At 45.2% G+C, this 16,965-nt stretch overlaps 1 protein-coding gene across 2 annotated transcripts in view; it reads left to right on the top strand.

Moving 5' to 3' along the window:
- The window catches only part of LOC116944425 (carnitine O-palmitoyltransferase 1, liver isoform-like), a 42,038-nt gene that overhangs the window by 335 nt on the left and 24,738 nt on the right, over window positions 1-16,965 (top strand). The window lies entirely within an intron of this gene.

Genomic DNA, 16,965 nt, shown 5'->3' with positions numbered 1-16,965 from the left:
GCGGTGAGAATGGTGAGTGTGGAGGTGAGAATGGTGAGTGTGGCGGTGAGAATGGTGAGTGTGGCGGTGAGAATGGTGAGTGTGGCGGTGAGAATGGTGAGTGTGGCGGTGAGAATGGTGAGTGTGGAGGTGAGAATGGTGAGTGTGGAGGTGAGAATGGTGAGTGTGGCGGTGAGAATGGTGAGTGTGGCGGTGAGAATGGTGAGTGTGGCGGTGAGAATGGTGAGTGTGGCGGTGAGAATGGTGAGTGTGGAGGTGAGAATGGTGAGTGTGGAGGTGAGAATGGTGAGTGTGGCGGTGAGAATGGTGAGTGTGGAGGTGAGAATGGTGAGTGTGGAGGTGAGAATGGTGAGTGTGGAGGTGAGAATGGTGAGTGTGGAGGTGAGAATGGTGAGTGTGGAGGTGAGAATGGTGAGTGTGGAGGTGAGAATGGTGAGTGTGGAGGTGAGAATGGCGAGTGTGGAGGTGAGAATGGTGAGTGTGGAGGTGAGAATGGTGAGTGTGGAGGTGAGAATGGTGAGTGTGGAGGTGAGAATGGTGAGTGTGGAGGTGAGTGTGGCGGTGAGAATGGTGAGTGCTGGTTAGCGGTGGGCGGTGTTGTGAATTTGTCGAGTCGTTACCGTCGGTGTGTGATGTTCGACGTGTATTTCGCAGTACTGTACAGGCGGTTCACTGTGATAATTAGGAGAGGGGTAAAGATGGTTATTCCGTGTTATTATAATTAACGTACAGGACTGTCAGTCGAGTGTTGCGTCTGTACACTTTTAATCACGACGTCGGCTTGAACATATTCGCTCCATGTCAGCCGGAATTATTCGGGCACGCTGCGCCTCCCCTTATTTTGCTATCCCCCCCCCCCCCACAATTTTTGATCATACAATAATAACACCATTATTACGTGTGTGTGTGTGGGTGCCTCTTCCTAGTGGCAGTTCCTGTGCCTTACGCCGGTAATCCACACACACACACACACCCCCCTCCCAAAACAAAATGCCTCTTAACCACGTCAATTTAAGCCGTAACGACGACGACCCGATAAGTAAAAGAGGCTCTTCTCATGTGCCCAGAGAGAGAGAGGGAGGTGGGAGCAAAAAAAAACACGAGGAATTTGCTACCAGTTTCAAGAAACTGTCCGCGGGTTGCTTGAACAGCACGTGGGGAGAGCACCGACTCACGATTTGCGGATGTGGCCTCCTCTCTTAAACATGCCTGGGGAACCCCACTGTGGATATAGCACTGTGCTATAGCAGCAGCTGGCCCTGCCGAGGCAAACCCGCAGGCGGGACTCGAAATTCAACGAATCTGGGAGAGCAAACCTGGAATTAAGCAGTTGCGAGAGTAGCGAGTGGAAAGCAACATCGTCAATAGCCGGCTAACTATCATCAATACCAGCTAACATCATCAATACCAGCTAACATCGTCAATACTAGCTAACATCATCAATACCAGCTAACATCAATACCAGCTAAAATCGTCAATACCAGCTAACATCGTCAATAGCCGGCTAACTATCATCAATACCAGCTAACATCATCAATACCAGCTAACATCAATACCAGCTAACATCGTCAATACCAGCTAACATCGTCAATAGCCGGCTAACATCATCAATACCAGCTAACATCATCAATACCAGCTAACATTATCAATACCAGCTAACATCAATACCAGCTAACATCAATACCAGCTAACATCAATACCAGCTAACATCGTCAGTACCAGCTAACATCGTCAATAGCCGGCTAACATCGTCAATACCAGCTAACATCGTCAATACCAGCTAACATCGTCAATACCAGCTAACATCATCAATACCAGCTAACATCATCAATACCAGCTAACATCGTCAATAGCCGGCTAACATCATCAATACCAGCTAACATCATCAATACTAGCTAACATCATCAATACCAGCTAACATCATCAATACCAGCTAACATCATCAATACCAGCTAACATCATCAATACCAGCTAACATCGTCAATACCAGCTAACATCGTCAATAGTCGGCTAACATCGTCAATACCAGCTAACATCGTCAATAGCCGGCTAACATCGTCAATACCCGGCTAACATCATCAATACCAGCTAACATCATCAATACCAGCTAACATCGTCAATAGCCGGCTAACATCCATCGCACGCCTCGCCAAAGAGACGCAATTCCAGCCCGTCGCGTTAAGGTTGAGTTGATTAATATGTTTGACCGATTATAACAATGCTAATTTTTAAGTTGATCATTTTGCATGGCACCGCGAACGATGTCATATAAATATCTAAATGGCAGAAAAAAGGTTCCCCGCCCCTGCAAACCCATGGGGAGGGCAACGGGGGCCTAACGATTGCTTGTACAGAACCACGGCCGAGATAGTTTGGATCGGCCACTGAAGGTGGCACGGATGTTTCTCTCGTTGCTTGTCCACGCCCGTAACCCCGTTTAACGCGCGTGCCTGGAAACGAGAGCGCTGTGTGAATCGGCGCTATACGGGGTCATTACGGCACAGAGGCCCTATGGAGATGTGTTCCCGAAAATCGCAATTTACCACCGGCGACCAACATTGGAACAATAATACGGATGATTAAGATGAATTATAAATACTGTTAATGGTACAAAACATTTAAATAAGAGAGTCGTACTCGCCGGTGCATGGTGCTACGCCGATATGGCGAACTTTGCAGCGGCAGGAGACGAGATGGGAGTCACAGCTTGCGCCTGTTTATATATGTGTGTGTGTGTGGTACATCGGCCAGTCATCTCGGTCAGTCGACCCGTGGCACCTGGGTCTGCCCGTGACCTCCTGCCAGTGGGCGTCCGACACTTCACGTGGCTTCAACGTGCACATAGCCTGGCACAAGCGCCGTGGTGACGTTACCGGCACTTGGTGTCGAATGGCTGTTGTTGTGTGGATGTTGAATTTATTTTTTGCACCTTACGTGGGCAACCGTTCTGGAAAACAGAGACTTATCAGGGAAACTGGTTATGTAGCTTGCGAACAGGTTATTTTGTACGAATAGAATAATACATTGGCACAACTGAGACTTTGCGAGGCATTTGCCACGGCGAATTCTGACTCGTGTGTGATGGTGTGAGGTTTCGGGATGCACGTTGAGTTCCTCTATGGCCTTGCATGGACTTGCCAGTGAGTTCTAAGCTGTGATAGTGTCAGGGATGGTGTGTAACAAGTCATCACAGCTACCACTGTTTATTCAATGATCACAATTCCAGGCCACTAGTCGATTCAGTAACGTGGAATCGTGCTGCTGAAATTATGCACACCTGGAAGGCTGATGCGTTAAGATAAAGAAAAATAATTACGTGAAGAGGCGGATATATAAAGGAGAAATACAGTATTGTCATGTGTTTTGTAATTTATTTTCTGCATCATGATGCCGATTGATATTTCAATTCTGGGAAGACGAATTTGCATAAGTCAGAAATTATGCTCGCATGCAGAATTCAATATGCTGTAGAGTACACGTGTATTGTAAGCTTAAGAGCCTTTTTCAGCCTTTTGGTTATACGACGAATTTTTACCCCCTGTGTTTTAAAGTAAATGTTGGGGTTGCATCTTACGATATGGAACGTGCGTGAGACGAGATTTGTTTTAACTTTATTCATACTGGGCACAAATTGGGGGTGTGCCTAGCCGGAAAGTCCTAATAATCCAGAGAATACAGCAACAGTTGAATGCCCGAGCGTATTCGGGGTTTGGGGGTCAACGGGTCGGGTGGAGCGAATAACACGTGTGATGTTGGAGGTAGGGAGGGAAGTGATGAACTTGAAAGTTGTGGAATTTGAGCAGCAAATTGCTGGCTTTAGTGGGTTCACGTTACTAAATGGGCTCGTAATGACTTAAATTCATCCCAGTGGGACCAGTTGCCTGTGGCCAGTTGCATAACACCGCTTAAGTGACCCACTGGGATATTGTTATGGAAAGCGGTTGTGGTTTTTTTTACGTGTAACATGAATTTCACGGTGAAATTGGTACTGCCGTTTTGTGGACAGCTGCTCCATTTGTAGGAGAATGTACGATTCTTGGTTTCACATGGGCCTCCTCTGTGCCTTACGTAATTGCTATTCTAATTAATGCACTGTACTCTCATTTTTGTATTAACAATGGAATAGTTTCACCACTCATGAGAGATGGCTGCGGAGAGTGGAGGCCTTTCATCCGGCAGTGGATTGACCTTGGCTGATGTCGAGACTGTAAAATGTACTTCTTATGTCACTTAATTATAATTAACTGATCCTTGACAATCCGTTGTTGTTGGATCATGGTCGCGTGCTCATTTTGGTTGTTTGAAACCAATATAAAATAATTGGGCCTTACCTACTCGAAGAATTAGCTACAGTCGATAATGGCCCTGTGGTTGGATGCTTTCTTAGCACACTGCCTAATTTAATTGTTGCCTCTTGGTCATAGTTTCGTGTTGTTTAATAATTACGGTATGCGCGAGTGTACTTTAATGAATTTTCTCATTGCGATATGGTACAATTTACCCTTTAGAGCAGTGGTTCTTAACCTGGGGTGCGAGACATGGCCAGATTTTTTTAGAAGTGTCGTGTTTTCATTAAAAAAGTACGATAACAATATTTCTGGCCAGCTAGGAAGAGTAGGCCAAATTCCCTCCAGAGTGACCTCTGAAAAGTGACCTCTGGTTGATGCCTTAAAGCAAAGCAGTAGCATAAGCATACAAGTTGCATTACATTTCGGATTGTAAAATGATCGATTTCAAATTTGCTGGAATGTTGTCTGTCCGTTTGGCCCGTGGTGTGAGTGGTTAACGCTGTGATTGTTAACGTGTATAGGGTACACTTAAGACCACAGCAAATCGAGATAAATTGCTGCCTACTCTCGCAAACACTACCGGTGCCAGCTGGTATTCGAGCTTGACCTAGAACACTTCAACCTAAAATTAGCAGTGTTTGTTGTGGTGTAGTTGTGAAGGTTAGCACTGGAGAGACAAAGGTAGCCAAATGTCAAATATTATTGACACCACCACCACCACCAACCCTTGATAGACTTCAACGTAAAGCAGTCAGTTGATGATCGTGCACTCATCGATTCACTCCAGTCACTCGCTCACCAGTCAGTCGCCTCCTTATCACTCTTCTATCACTACTACCGCGATTACCATTCCCATGAACGTCACTCATTGCTTCCTCCACCCATGTTGAGGGCTTGGTCTACCAGACTGACTCTTTCAACTCCTCCACGCCGTGTTCAACCGCCACCAAGCAGGGTCACAACAATACACTTGCTCGCTCACCCATTCACCTGTCCACTCATCCACTGACTCGCTATGCTGCAGCTCACAACACCTCTCTGCTTATTCTTAGTTTTTTCGGTAAAGTCACGTTGAAGAGAAACAACAAAATAACAAAATATATATAAAACAATAAAAATTCTCACGACGTTTCGACCATAACTCAAACGGTCATCACTTTTGAATTATCTCCCATAGTCTCTTTTCCCCAGCTCTTTTAATAACCATGCTCAATTCAAGAAATGTGTTAACTACCGTACTATCATTTCCAACTTTTACAGTGCCGTTTGTTGCTGGGCGTATGACGTTTTGGGCCTTTTGGGACTGAGCTCAGAAATTGTGTTCAAGAGAAAAAGAGATATGCTGCGTCTTAATAGGATCTCACAAGTAATATGTACAAACTGATCTCTTCATGCTAAAGAGGGTCCTTTTTGTTTGTTATTTTTGTATGCTAGCTTTGCACTGTTGTACAATATCGCTTGGTGGTAACCTGTCAAGGTTGCAAGGCGGAAGAGTACAGCGAGGGGTGCTTGACAGCATATGAATGAGAATGTGTTTGTGATGCACGTGTGATAGGAGCCTGGTTAGGTATTGCGAAGTGAGTGCACTCATTTGATGTCTATTCTGTGGCATGCGGGTTTGAATTATGTTGTACAGAGTGGGCTAGAATGTGGTCTTGGGCTGTGCTATCTTGAGGGTGTGTTGTTGTGGGTCATGCGTGGTATAGGGGCCATGTTATATCTGATAAACAATAAGTAATATTTAAAAATACTTTTTTCAAAACAAGCTATAATAAAATGTGCCGTACTAGTGAAAGAACTCCACGACTCCAGGAAGTGGCCCCGAAGCTTGCCATAACGTAATGGACCGTGGTCAATTACAGGCAACGTCAGTTGACAGTGGACAATTAGACCCAAGCCGAAACATAACATATAAAAAAGATTGTTTCAATTTGTTTGTTTTTTATGATAGAATATATTATTGTCATCAGTATGACACAAGTATACCAAGTTTCCAGTCGATACCACATTGGGAAGTGGGTTAAAATTGAGTTACAAGATTGGAGGATACAACAACGACAGAGTGAGTTAAATAAAAGCGTGTAAAAATAAATGTGTGTGGTGGTGAACTTGTCGTGTATGGGAAGCGGTCGTGTAGCAGTTTGCACGATATACTGCAAACCCAGCGACCAAAGTTTTATTCCTTCTCGCGGCCAACAGTGACGAATGTCTGAAGCAGTCCTGAGCCATCGCTAGATTGACTCAGCCTAAATTATAGATGAAGGGGGACAAAGGCGACCGGGTGTGGTACTGGCCACCCACACGTTCATGTGCTGAGCTGGCTGTCCATAGGGTGCCTGCTCATCGCACTTGTCCCAACAGGCTGTAAGTCTTTGTCTTTTTGGGTGGACTCTGGGCAAGTATCTGCCATAGGTCAGCTTCGGATTGTGGGTCTGGTTGACGGTGTGGGTGGGTGTACATGTTAATATTTGTCGGCAGTCTTTTTTAGTTGCTGTCGATTGGTTTGCCATGGATGGACTGAGTGATGTGGTAAATTATACATCCCCTTACCCTTTGACACAGATACCAGACACCTGATCCTACTCGAAGCTGAGTGGGCACCACGTGACCCTTTAGCGTGGTTTCGTCTCGGCCATAATAATAATTAGCACACCTGACCTTCAGAAAGAACCCTTGCAATCACATCCCATATCTTAAAACATACAAGCTAAAATAATCATACAATGTAACTGGTATTAAATGTACCTGCAAATCACTCAATTGGGATTACACGCGGCAACAACGGCTTCCCACTGGGAACATTTGGTGTAGGGGACCCTCCTTTAAAGAGTGTTAAGACTCGGGTGATTTGCTGTTCCTGCGTAAACGATCCTTATGAAAAAATATTGATTTAATCGTTACGTGTGTCTCTCCACGTGGTGTGATAGCAGTATTTGACTCGCAGTCTGCAGGTTGTAAGTTCACGCCACATTCCAGGGGCATGACTCTGCTAATAATTTAGCCAGGTTCACTAAAATAAGTACGACCTTGTGAAAAGGCAAAGGTGGTTGTCCTGTTCAGAATTGAACCCACGTTGTGCAGAATTATACGAGTAGCACGCTTGACTTGTTGAGGGTGTTTCAAATCGCAACGGAGCCGTACCTTGACACATCTAGGAATAGACTTGGAAATGGTGCCCAAGGTAAACTTCGATAAGAGATATTTTCAATTTTCTGCTCTTAAAGCAGCACTCGAGGCTGCTTTGTTTACCCTCTGTAAAGAATGGCTGATTATCATACATCTTATATATAAAATGTAGTTGCATGGTATGCATTGATACGAAGAACATTGAATTCATTATTAGAACACCCAGAACATATTTCTTTGCAAAGCTACTGGTTTGTAATTCAGTGCAACTGCGTTGGAATGGGCATTGGAGCTAAAACGTTTGTGAAAATTCCACATTACTAGGATGACTTAAGCCAGCCTTTTTTTAATAGGACAACCACTGGTAATGACTCTGCACTCAAAAAAAGATAAATGGAATCAATAATTGACTTAGATTTCAGAGTTTCATTGTGAGTAAAAGCAATCTGACTGCAGTTGCAGCTTTGCATACTAAACGTGTTTGCTCTCAAAAGAGCAGTGAATCAACACATGCTGAAATAATATTTGAAAAGTGTTCAAGAGAACCTTTTAATGTTCGGACATGCCAGGCCGAACTGGCCAGGTGGCTCAGCGGTAGAACGAACGGCGCACAATCGGAAGGTTACCAGTTCACATTCTAGCTGGGGATTGACTCGGCCCATCATCCTTATAGGGTCGATAATATAAGTAACACTTTGTGACGAATTCAGCCGTGGTTTGTCCTATGGATAGACTCACTCCCACCACAGGAACATTGCATTTTCACCACTGGCTCAGGCTGGTAAACAGGAGGGTGAGCACCTACCTCAATTTTGTCAATTCAAAACATGTACGGAATATCCACTAAACACGGGGAATGGCTTTTAAAGTTGTTTAATCTTCTGTAGATGTACATGCCACTTGTTCTTGATGTTCTGCAGATGTAGATGCCACCACCGGCATCTATTGCGAAGCGGTTGAACTTACGACTTTCGGTCCGAACACACAATTGGACATAAGGGCAGGTTTTTTCCTATCTCTGAATGTTCGTAAGTTGAATGTTCATAAGTAGATGTTTCCCTAAGTTGATGTCCGTTGACTCTGCCTTGTTGCTGTGTTCTCGCACCACGGATACCCGGTGTAAAATGCTGGCTAAATGGGATCATCCGTGTCACAAATAAAAAAAGACTAAAACTCTACCCTCCGACAGGGAGGGGTGGGGGAGAAGGAGGTGGGAGCTGCTGCCCAGACCGGTGACCCCTCACCCAGTTTGAGTGAACGCATGAAGTTGCCAAACCCTGCAGGGCTAGAGTAACGGTGATCAAGGACGGCCGTTGTGCCATTGGTTTTTGAGCTGCCAGTGTGTGTTATTGTCAAACGAGATGGGTTTTGCATGCCGCCAAGATGGATATTGTCTGTTAAGAGTTGTAATTAATTTCAATATTGATTGCTTTTTTTTTCTCTTAGCCTATTTTCTCTAATTTTGTTCTCATCATTTTTATTTTGCAGTACGATTAAATATAAACACCCCCTTTAATTACTGCCTTTCAAACAACGGTCATTGTGTTTAATGCTTCTCGTTCTCGATTGTCTCCATGCTCACGACGTGAAGTGTGGGTAGCAGTTGCGCTCTTTGAGCTCATGGAGGAAATCCTGCGTTGCTTCAGGACGGCCACGGTTGGCTTCCAAAATTACGGCGCTTGTTTTATTGACCCGAGGAGGGATGTTGGGCTGAAATTACTCCCACCCAGGATTTGAATAAGCATTGTAACACTAGCATCAGTATTTATTCTACTTGTCGTTGTCTGCTGATGTAAGCACCCATTAATTAGCCGATAACACCTTAATACAGAGGATGGCAGAGCTTGGGTAATTGTTGGCACAGGCCCCTTTCTGCTTGTCTGTGGTTCCTTGTGCCTCTTAGTTTCTTCTATTAGAGAGTGAATCCTGTGTGCGTTACAAGTTGACATGATAATGTACTGAATGTCAAGTTTCGGACTAATCTTCTGCAGGACGATACATTCCTAACATCTTATGACAAATTGGTATGTGGGTGGTCCCTGCTTAATGGAAACGTTCTTCATAACGTCCGCAAATTAAAAATAAACTTTCAGGAAACGGGAATATTTTCGGATTGTTTTAACCCAACAGATAATCATTCACAGATAAGGCCGTGGGTTAGGTGTTTCGCTGCACTTGGCTTCCGGATGAATTCTAGTGTGCAATATTGTGCTTTACCATCAATCATTTCCATTCACACACAGAGCTGTGGCAAGTTGAACACTAAATAAAAAGTTGAACACTGTGATTACCGCATGGTAATAAAGCGTCACCAGTAAAGTGCTTTTAATAATAAAAAAAACAAATGATACGTGGTCCACCTACGTGCAGCTCAAGTGATTGGCTGTTGGGGTAGGTTTGGCCACCTACAGAGGACGGCCCGAATTGGTTGAGAATAAGATAAGTAGCCTCTCCTGATCCCTCGGGTGGATTGTACTCTGACCCAGCTGCCCCATTCTCACTCAACGGTAGCGTAAAATATTAACCTTTCATGGATAGTGAAGCAGCTGCTGGTTGGTATTTACAATAGGTGACGCGATTCCACAAACCCATCAATTTACGATGCCAGAACTGTCTGAAACATGAATTGCAGCGATGAAATTGGTGATAACCATCATTGTCATCCATCCATGATTGGGTGTTATTGTGATTGTCATCATCGTTTGTCGTCTCCATCGTCTGCTTCACTTACAAAACACGTTTGGCAGAACAAGACATAATGGCAGACGCAAAATGTTTTGTTAAGAATCAGAATGTTCTGCTCTGTGGTCATGCACTTAACTACAGGTAATTTCAGATTATAGGATTGGTTATTACTGCAGGTACGATTGGAGGACAAAATAGCCTGTTTGGTAGTTATTGAATAGTTTACCGTGCAACAAGTATCACTTTGTTGGGGAAAGCTGCACGTTGGTGACTCATCCCTGCAATGAGAATGTGGAATTGTCAACACTTGCTCAGGGCTGTAAACTGGACATGAGCAGGAAAGCAATTTGGCTCTCTTGTTTACTTTACCATTCAAACCCCCTTGACAAGTTGAAATTTAAATGTGACTTAATTTGAATACAGCAATTTAAGTTTGTGATTGGTCACGCAACAATATTTTGAGCATCCACTAATGCATATGAATTGCTGTCCTCCGCGCTGTCTTGGGTACCTTGTGTAATCTGCAACGTTGGTTGTGGAGTGCTGATGGTGGCTAAAAGATTGCGTAACATTTTGTTAAGTTGGGAAATCAAAATACAATTCCAAGGGTTGAGTCGACTCCCAGCAAGGATTTGAACCTGCAACTTTCCGATTGCGAGTCACTCACTCTACAGCTGAGCCACCAGGCCAGTGATATCGAATGAAAATCTTTTACTTCGTGGTTTGGCATTGCATTGGCTGCAGCTTAGAAGTTTTAAGTGGAAACTATTTAAGTTAAAAAGCACTAATTTGGGAATTTAACACGGAGGCTTAACACTCATTTGTGGTTACAACTGGTATAGCATTGGCTTTGCAGCCATTTTTTTCACCACAACACAGCCCAGCCCTGTCTCCCTCCAGGCACTTTGTGTTTGATGGCTCATGGACGGATCATATCTATTTACGTTGAACAGAAGTGTTGTCATCACGGGCACGGAGCCAGTTTGCATGAACTCGAGCGTGCATTTGCTCTCCAGCTCCCAATAAATTTCTTGGAAATATTATCATTGAAAAAAGTTGACATTTTCTGTTAAACTTGATGTTAAAAATCACATTGTCCGAATCGCAACAGTGTGGCCCACTGTGCTGATTTCATATAACTATGGACTTTACAGTAAACCACTTTTGTCTGCACTTATTTCAGTGAGCATGACAAAAAACAACATGGGCTCTATCCTGAAGCCCCATGATGGCTAGCAGACCTCAACATTGGTAGCTCCTGAACCGATTGCCATTCACAAGAAAAGAGGAGACGAACATATAGCCTGCTGGCATTATGGCAGAGTGCCACATTTGCAATCGGCAGGTTGCGAATTAAAATCCATTCTTGGTCAGCTCAGCCAATTGAGACTTTGGTGGTTGATGCAATAAGTGGCACTGTGGAAAGTCCTGCAGTGGTTGTGCTGTAGAGAATAGTCTCCTTTGGAAAGGTTGATTTTTCATCGGAGAGTACGTCCATCAAGGATACGAAGCGATGAATTCGGCGCTTGTGCAGGATCATAGGATATGATGGTGGCTTGGGGAGGCCTTCATCCAGCAGTGGATTCACCATGTCTTGTGATGATGACTGTGAACACCCATGTCTGCCTGTTACCGTCTGCCCCATGCCCTACATAGCCTGTGTTATTGAATACGGTCGTATCCTAGCTACACACCACTGAATGACGCTCGTCTCCGAGTTGTGTTTCATTTGCCTTTTTTTACTTGAAAAAGTAAACCAATTAGTGCAACCGTTTTGACAAAATAGTCCATGTGCAAAATATAAAAATGATTTGTTTCTCAACGCATGACAAATGATAACCCACTTCGAATCAAGTCAATGTGTTTTCTTCGAATGGCTCTTGTATGGAAACAATTGTGAACAAAGCATTTAATTTAACAATGGCTAGTGGCTTGGGCTTAACATGTCTTGTTACTGAAGTCGGTGCGAGTTGAGTTGGCGAAGGTGCTGTGTGATGATCAGTGCTGTGATGTGTGTGTGGGTGATGTCTATTTTAAGATACGAGGGTGTGTGGTGTATGTGTGACGTTGGCAACTGTCTTGGGCAGTATTTGAAGAATGGCATTTTTGAAGGCTGAAGTTGTGCTGTGCATGTAGGTAGTTGTGTGTGTGGTTGGGGATGGTAGTTTAGTGGTCAGCGCACTGCTCTATAAACCCAGCGACCAGAGTTCAATCCCCACCCCACAGCCAAGATCGGTCACTATAATCTGAAGCGGTCCTGGGCCACCCCTAGGTCAACTTTGCTTTATATGAGTACTCAGCTGACTGTGTAACCATTAGCACTGGGGAGACATGGCAGCCGGACTTGGTGCTGGTCACACTGCCACGTCGTCTGCCACGGTGGCAGCCTTAATAGAGGGCAGGGGGGGGGGGGTTGCCTTTCTCCATGTAAGTTGAACTTCTTTTCCACCGTACGTAGCCAACCGTGCTAATCGGAGGTGCGGGGGAAGGACAACAAATTAATCGCACAAAGCAGTTTCTAAAGAAATTACTTTTCAACCTAGGTTCAAAAGTGCATAGCTCCCAGTGGATTTTTAATATTGGAAGGTAGAGCGTTCCAGACGGCCGCAGAAACGCATCTGAAAGCGCCGTGATGCGGTGACCGTGTGTTGGTAGCCATGGAGGTGTGCTGAGTACAGCTGCAGTTGGTGGTAGGTGAGTGGTTATTTTGTGAGCCAGACTTGTTTGCAGTTAGTAGGTGAATGGTTATTTATGTGACCCAGACTTACGTGAGCGATCGAGTGCAAGCGAGCCGAGGGCGAGTTGCGAGCATGTGCTTGTTTGGAGAGAGGCCAGCACTATGGTGACGTGGACAACTGGGTGAGGGGTCAGTGCTGCAGTGGGGGAACGCGCCGTGTCATGCGTTTCCACAGAGGAAACATTCTCCTCTGTGTGTGTGGCCACGTGCTCATTCAACGTTTTCTCACGTCTTTGTATCCGAAATGTGTGTATTGTGTTTGCGTGTACGCAAGCGGGGTCAGCATCTGCCTGCCTGCCTGCCCGCGCGCGCGTGCGTGTGTGTCGCACAGTGTATTTGTTAAAGCTTTTGAACATTACTGTGTATATCTTGGGAGATGATAGGCAATGGTCTCAATTGGTCTGTGTCGTATAATACGGGCGCTCATCTGTTTACAATCCTCGGCAAGTGGTGGAAATTCCACATTGCTGAGGATGGGGGTGAAGAATATCCATAGAACAATCACTCTTGCACTTCACCAGAATATGGTACTCGTTTTATTAACCCAGGAAGGGATGGGGGCCGAGTTAACCCACCAAATCAGGATTTGAACTTTGCAATTTTACCGTCGCGAGCCGCTTGCTCTACCTCCGAGTCACCTGGCAGGTGGAGAGAGGTGATACATTCGGTGCCGGATTATCCTCGGTAGCAAAAGTAGCAAATGATACAGGTCCCGCACTTTCAAGGGCCCCGCGCTAAACGCTTTCAAGCTATCAATTCCGGTTCAGTGATTCTGCACGTGCTCTATTACTATAGTACTATACGGCCTTCAACTTTTATGAACGACTGAGTGTTTAAGGTGAGCGATTTGTCGTATTATCTGGCTGTATAGCAAATGAAAAAATACAATTACTTTACTATGCAAGTAAAAAAATGTGTGTTTTAATATTTGCATGTTTAAAAAAAAATTCGGGCCCCTTTATAACATACGCTACAGGCCCCGCACTAGCTTAATCCGGCACTGGGTACAGTATGCGAGTTGGTTTAGTGGATTAAGATGCGTGTGTGTGTGTGTGGTATTTGGGAGGCTGTAGTGTAGTGGTTAGCGCACTGCAGAACGAAACCAGCCACCCGAGTTAAATTCCTGCTCACGGCGAATATCATTCACGCATACATGTCAGTGCGCTGGTCCTAGTGTGACCTGCGTTTTAATTTCTGGTCATGCACGTCATTCAAAGTTGTATCCGGACCTTTGCTTAGCTCTCCAGTGGATTAAATTCGGTCTTAATGAACACTGGGCCATTTAGAAATAATAACTGCTGTGGTGCAGCACATAGCGCACTCGGAAACTATTCCTTCAAACAGGGGTTGGAGTTGATGGTGTTGTTGGAGTCGACAGAGCTGGCAAGTGGCATCCGGACCCAGGGCAGTAACCACGGTGGTGCCCTGGGGTAATAGGGGGGGGGGGGGTGCCCTGTTAGAAATCAAACGTCCCCTGCTGAAATCTAGCCATGCCAACTCCCATACAGTGTTTGTTTCGGAAGGCACCAAATGGGCGCATGTAAAATAGAATTGGCGTTTCTGCACGTCTTGTGTTCAGCGTTGCGCTTGTCGAGAACGGGTTTGTATGCGTGTTTGTGTCCGGGGTATTTGCGCGTGCCCCCCCCCCCCCCCCCACTGCTTTGGTCATGCTTGTGTGCTTGGCCCACTTGGTTTGCTGTGGTTGCTTTTGCCTGTTTTCACGAAGTATTTTGATCCTCGGGGGTTTTTTTTTTTGGAAATGTTCTCTACGTAATTGCGTGTTTTGAGGCAACCTGACACCATGAATGGTTTGTAGGCCATGCGTCACACACGGGCCTGACGTGTGTGAAGCGTGGCGTCCTACAAATGTCCTTGGCCCTATCCAGCCCAATAAATGTGCTTGGCCTGTCCAGCACAGCAGGCTTATGCCACCGTGCCATTTGTAATATCGCGTGCGCTTAGATGTGTACAATCTCAGCAAAGGCGCTGCTGCAGCCGCATTCGTCACAATTGTATTCAAAAAGTAAGACGCGTGGCAAAAACCACCCGCGGCCGCTGTTGTGTACCTAGTTGCTGGCTCATTCATCGGTGCTAGGGTCATAGGTGGAGTTTGACTTGTATATTTGGGGAAGGGGGGGGGTCGCTTTGTCCCACACATTAGGAATCGCATATAATTGATTAATATTTCATCTTTATTGTAAACTACTGAAAATAAATTAGTGAAGGTGTCCAGTTTGGTAGGGGCGTTGCCCCCCCGTGCCGTGCCCGCCCCCCCCGCAAACTTCGTCCATAGCTCGGGTGATGGGTTGATATGCAACGTTTTTTTTGATCCATGAAAGGTTTTTTTTTGGGTTAGTTCTACTATGGATAATATTTGTCACGAAAGCATACGCGTTAAACTGGTTTAAGTTCACTTCACTTAAAATGTAATTTAAACAAAAAAAATCTTGATTCGCTTCTCTTAACCTGGCTTCCGACTGCAGGGCAAGGTACCACAAGCATGACGTGTTGTAAATTCCACAGCATGCACCGAATCCCACGTGTTTGAACACTACTACACGCCCCCCCCCCCCCCCCCCCCTGGTGCTCCCACAGTGCACCGCGGCTTTGTGACATTGCTGAGAGTGGGGGGGTTACGAGGCGGTGGTTGACCTTGTTGTTCGTGGACGTGCACGGACTCCAGGTGCGCAGGGAGATCATCTCAGGCCCTTAATCACCTTTGCCTTGGATGTGCACGGATGTCTCGACTGTGCAAGCTTCGTTGGTGCAATAATAGCCAACGACAATTGCTCTTCTCAGCCCCCTCCCCCACCCCTTCTCCGTTTATCAATAACAATGCGATATCTCATTCATCTTAACTGCCCGATGATATCACCATGAAAATAAGAATCATTAGCATCGTCTCGGACGACATAAGTAACAGCATATAGACAAGCGGCCTATATGGTTTCTTTGATATGTTTCTCCACGCATAAATATGAAAGTGGTTTTTAATATATTAAATACCCAAGCGACTCGTATTCAGATTGAAAGGTGTGCGCCATTACTTTATCATTTAACGACCTTGCTTATACGCTTCCCGATTGTGCGTTCCTCTCTTGTTCAAATCCACAGTCTCTAGATTGTCTCAACTTGATTATCTGCCCATCCTATTCACTGTGTGTAATGGATACATTTCAGAGGGCGCGCACCCCCAGCTCAGGAGATGATTGTACAAGGGCCAGCTCGGCCGTGTTTGTCGCAGCCCAAATGCGTCCAAATGCATTTGTCTCGGTAAGGCACGCAGGCAGGCAGGCGCTGGAGGGGGCCACGTGCTTCTAAAAACAGAAGTAGGGGAGAGGGCATGGGAGGTTTCAGGTCCCCTCCTCCCTGCTTACCTCACTCTCCTTCCGCCCTCTTCTCTCCTCCTACAGCTCTTTCCTACGCCCCTCCCATGTTGCAGTCTAGTCCCTTGACCAATCAAATCCCCTGGCATATAGTTCTGTATGTTTCATTTTTTTTTCTTCGAAGTTGGGTGGTGGAGGTGGGGTGGAAATTAGAGCCCCTCGCCATTCACGAAAACGGTCGTCTCCGGCATCATTATTTGTTTTTTTAAATTATTATTATGGTAAAAGCAGTCCGCTTGAGTGTTTTACGTGACATTGAGACATTGCTTTTGGCCATTTATTGTAATCCCAATATGGTAAACACGCCCGTCTTCTTTGATGTGATTGTCTGGATAAAATAGCAATACCCTTGGCTAGCCACCAATTCGAATTCGTATAGCTCACCGATAAGTTGAGGCGCAGTTGTCACAATCAAATACATTTAGGAAGTATTAATCCTTAATTTTGCGTGAGAATTGTTCCTTATGTTAACGTGTGCCACATTTTGTCTATCTCTCTGGAAGGCGGGAATTATAATTGCTGTTCACGTGTTTATTTCATATCAACTTACCTCGGGCTGTGACACACATGGGCAAGTCAATAATGATTTAAAGCTTTCGTGACTGCAGGGATTCATATTCTTGGTTCTTTCGGTAAAGTCACGTAGAAGGGAAATAATACAATAATAAAAATAAAACAAAATTCTCACGAAGTTTCGATTGCAAACACAAGCAATCATCATCAGGTGTGAAAACCACAGCGA

The sequence above is a fragment of the Petromyzon marinus genome, chromosome 21 (genome assembly GCF_048934315.1).
Source record: "Petromyzon marinus isolate PM22_M1 ecotype Great Lakes invasive population chromosome 21, UKy_Petmar_22M1.pri1.0, whole genome shotgun sequence".
Lineage (NCBI taxonomy): Eukaryota > Metazoa > Chordata > Hyperoartia > Petromyzontiformes > Petromyzontidae > Petromyzon > Petromyzon marinus.
The sequence above is the reverse complement of the archived record's forward strand: the minus strand, read 5'-3'. Positions and strand labels throughout refer to the sequence as shown.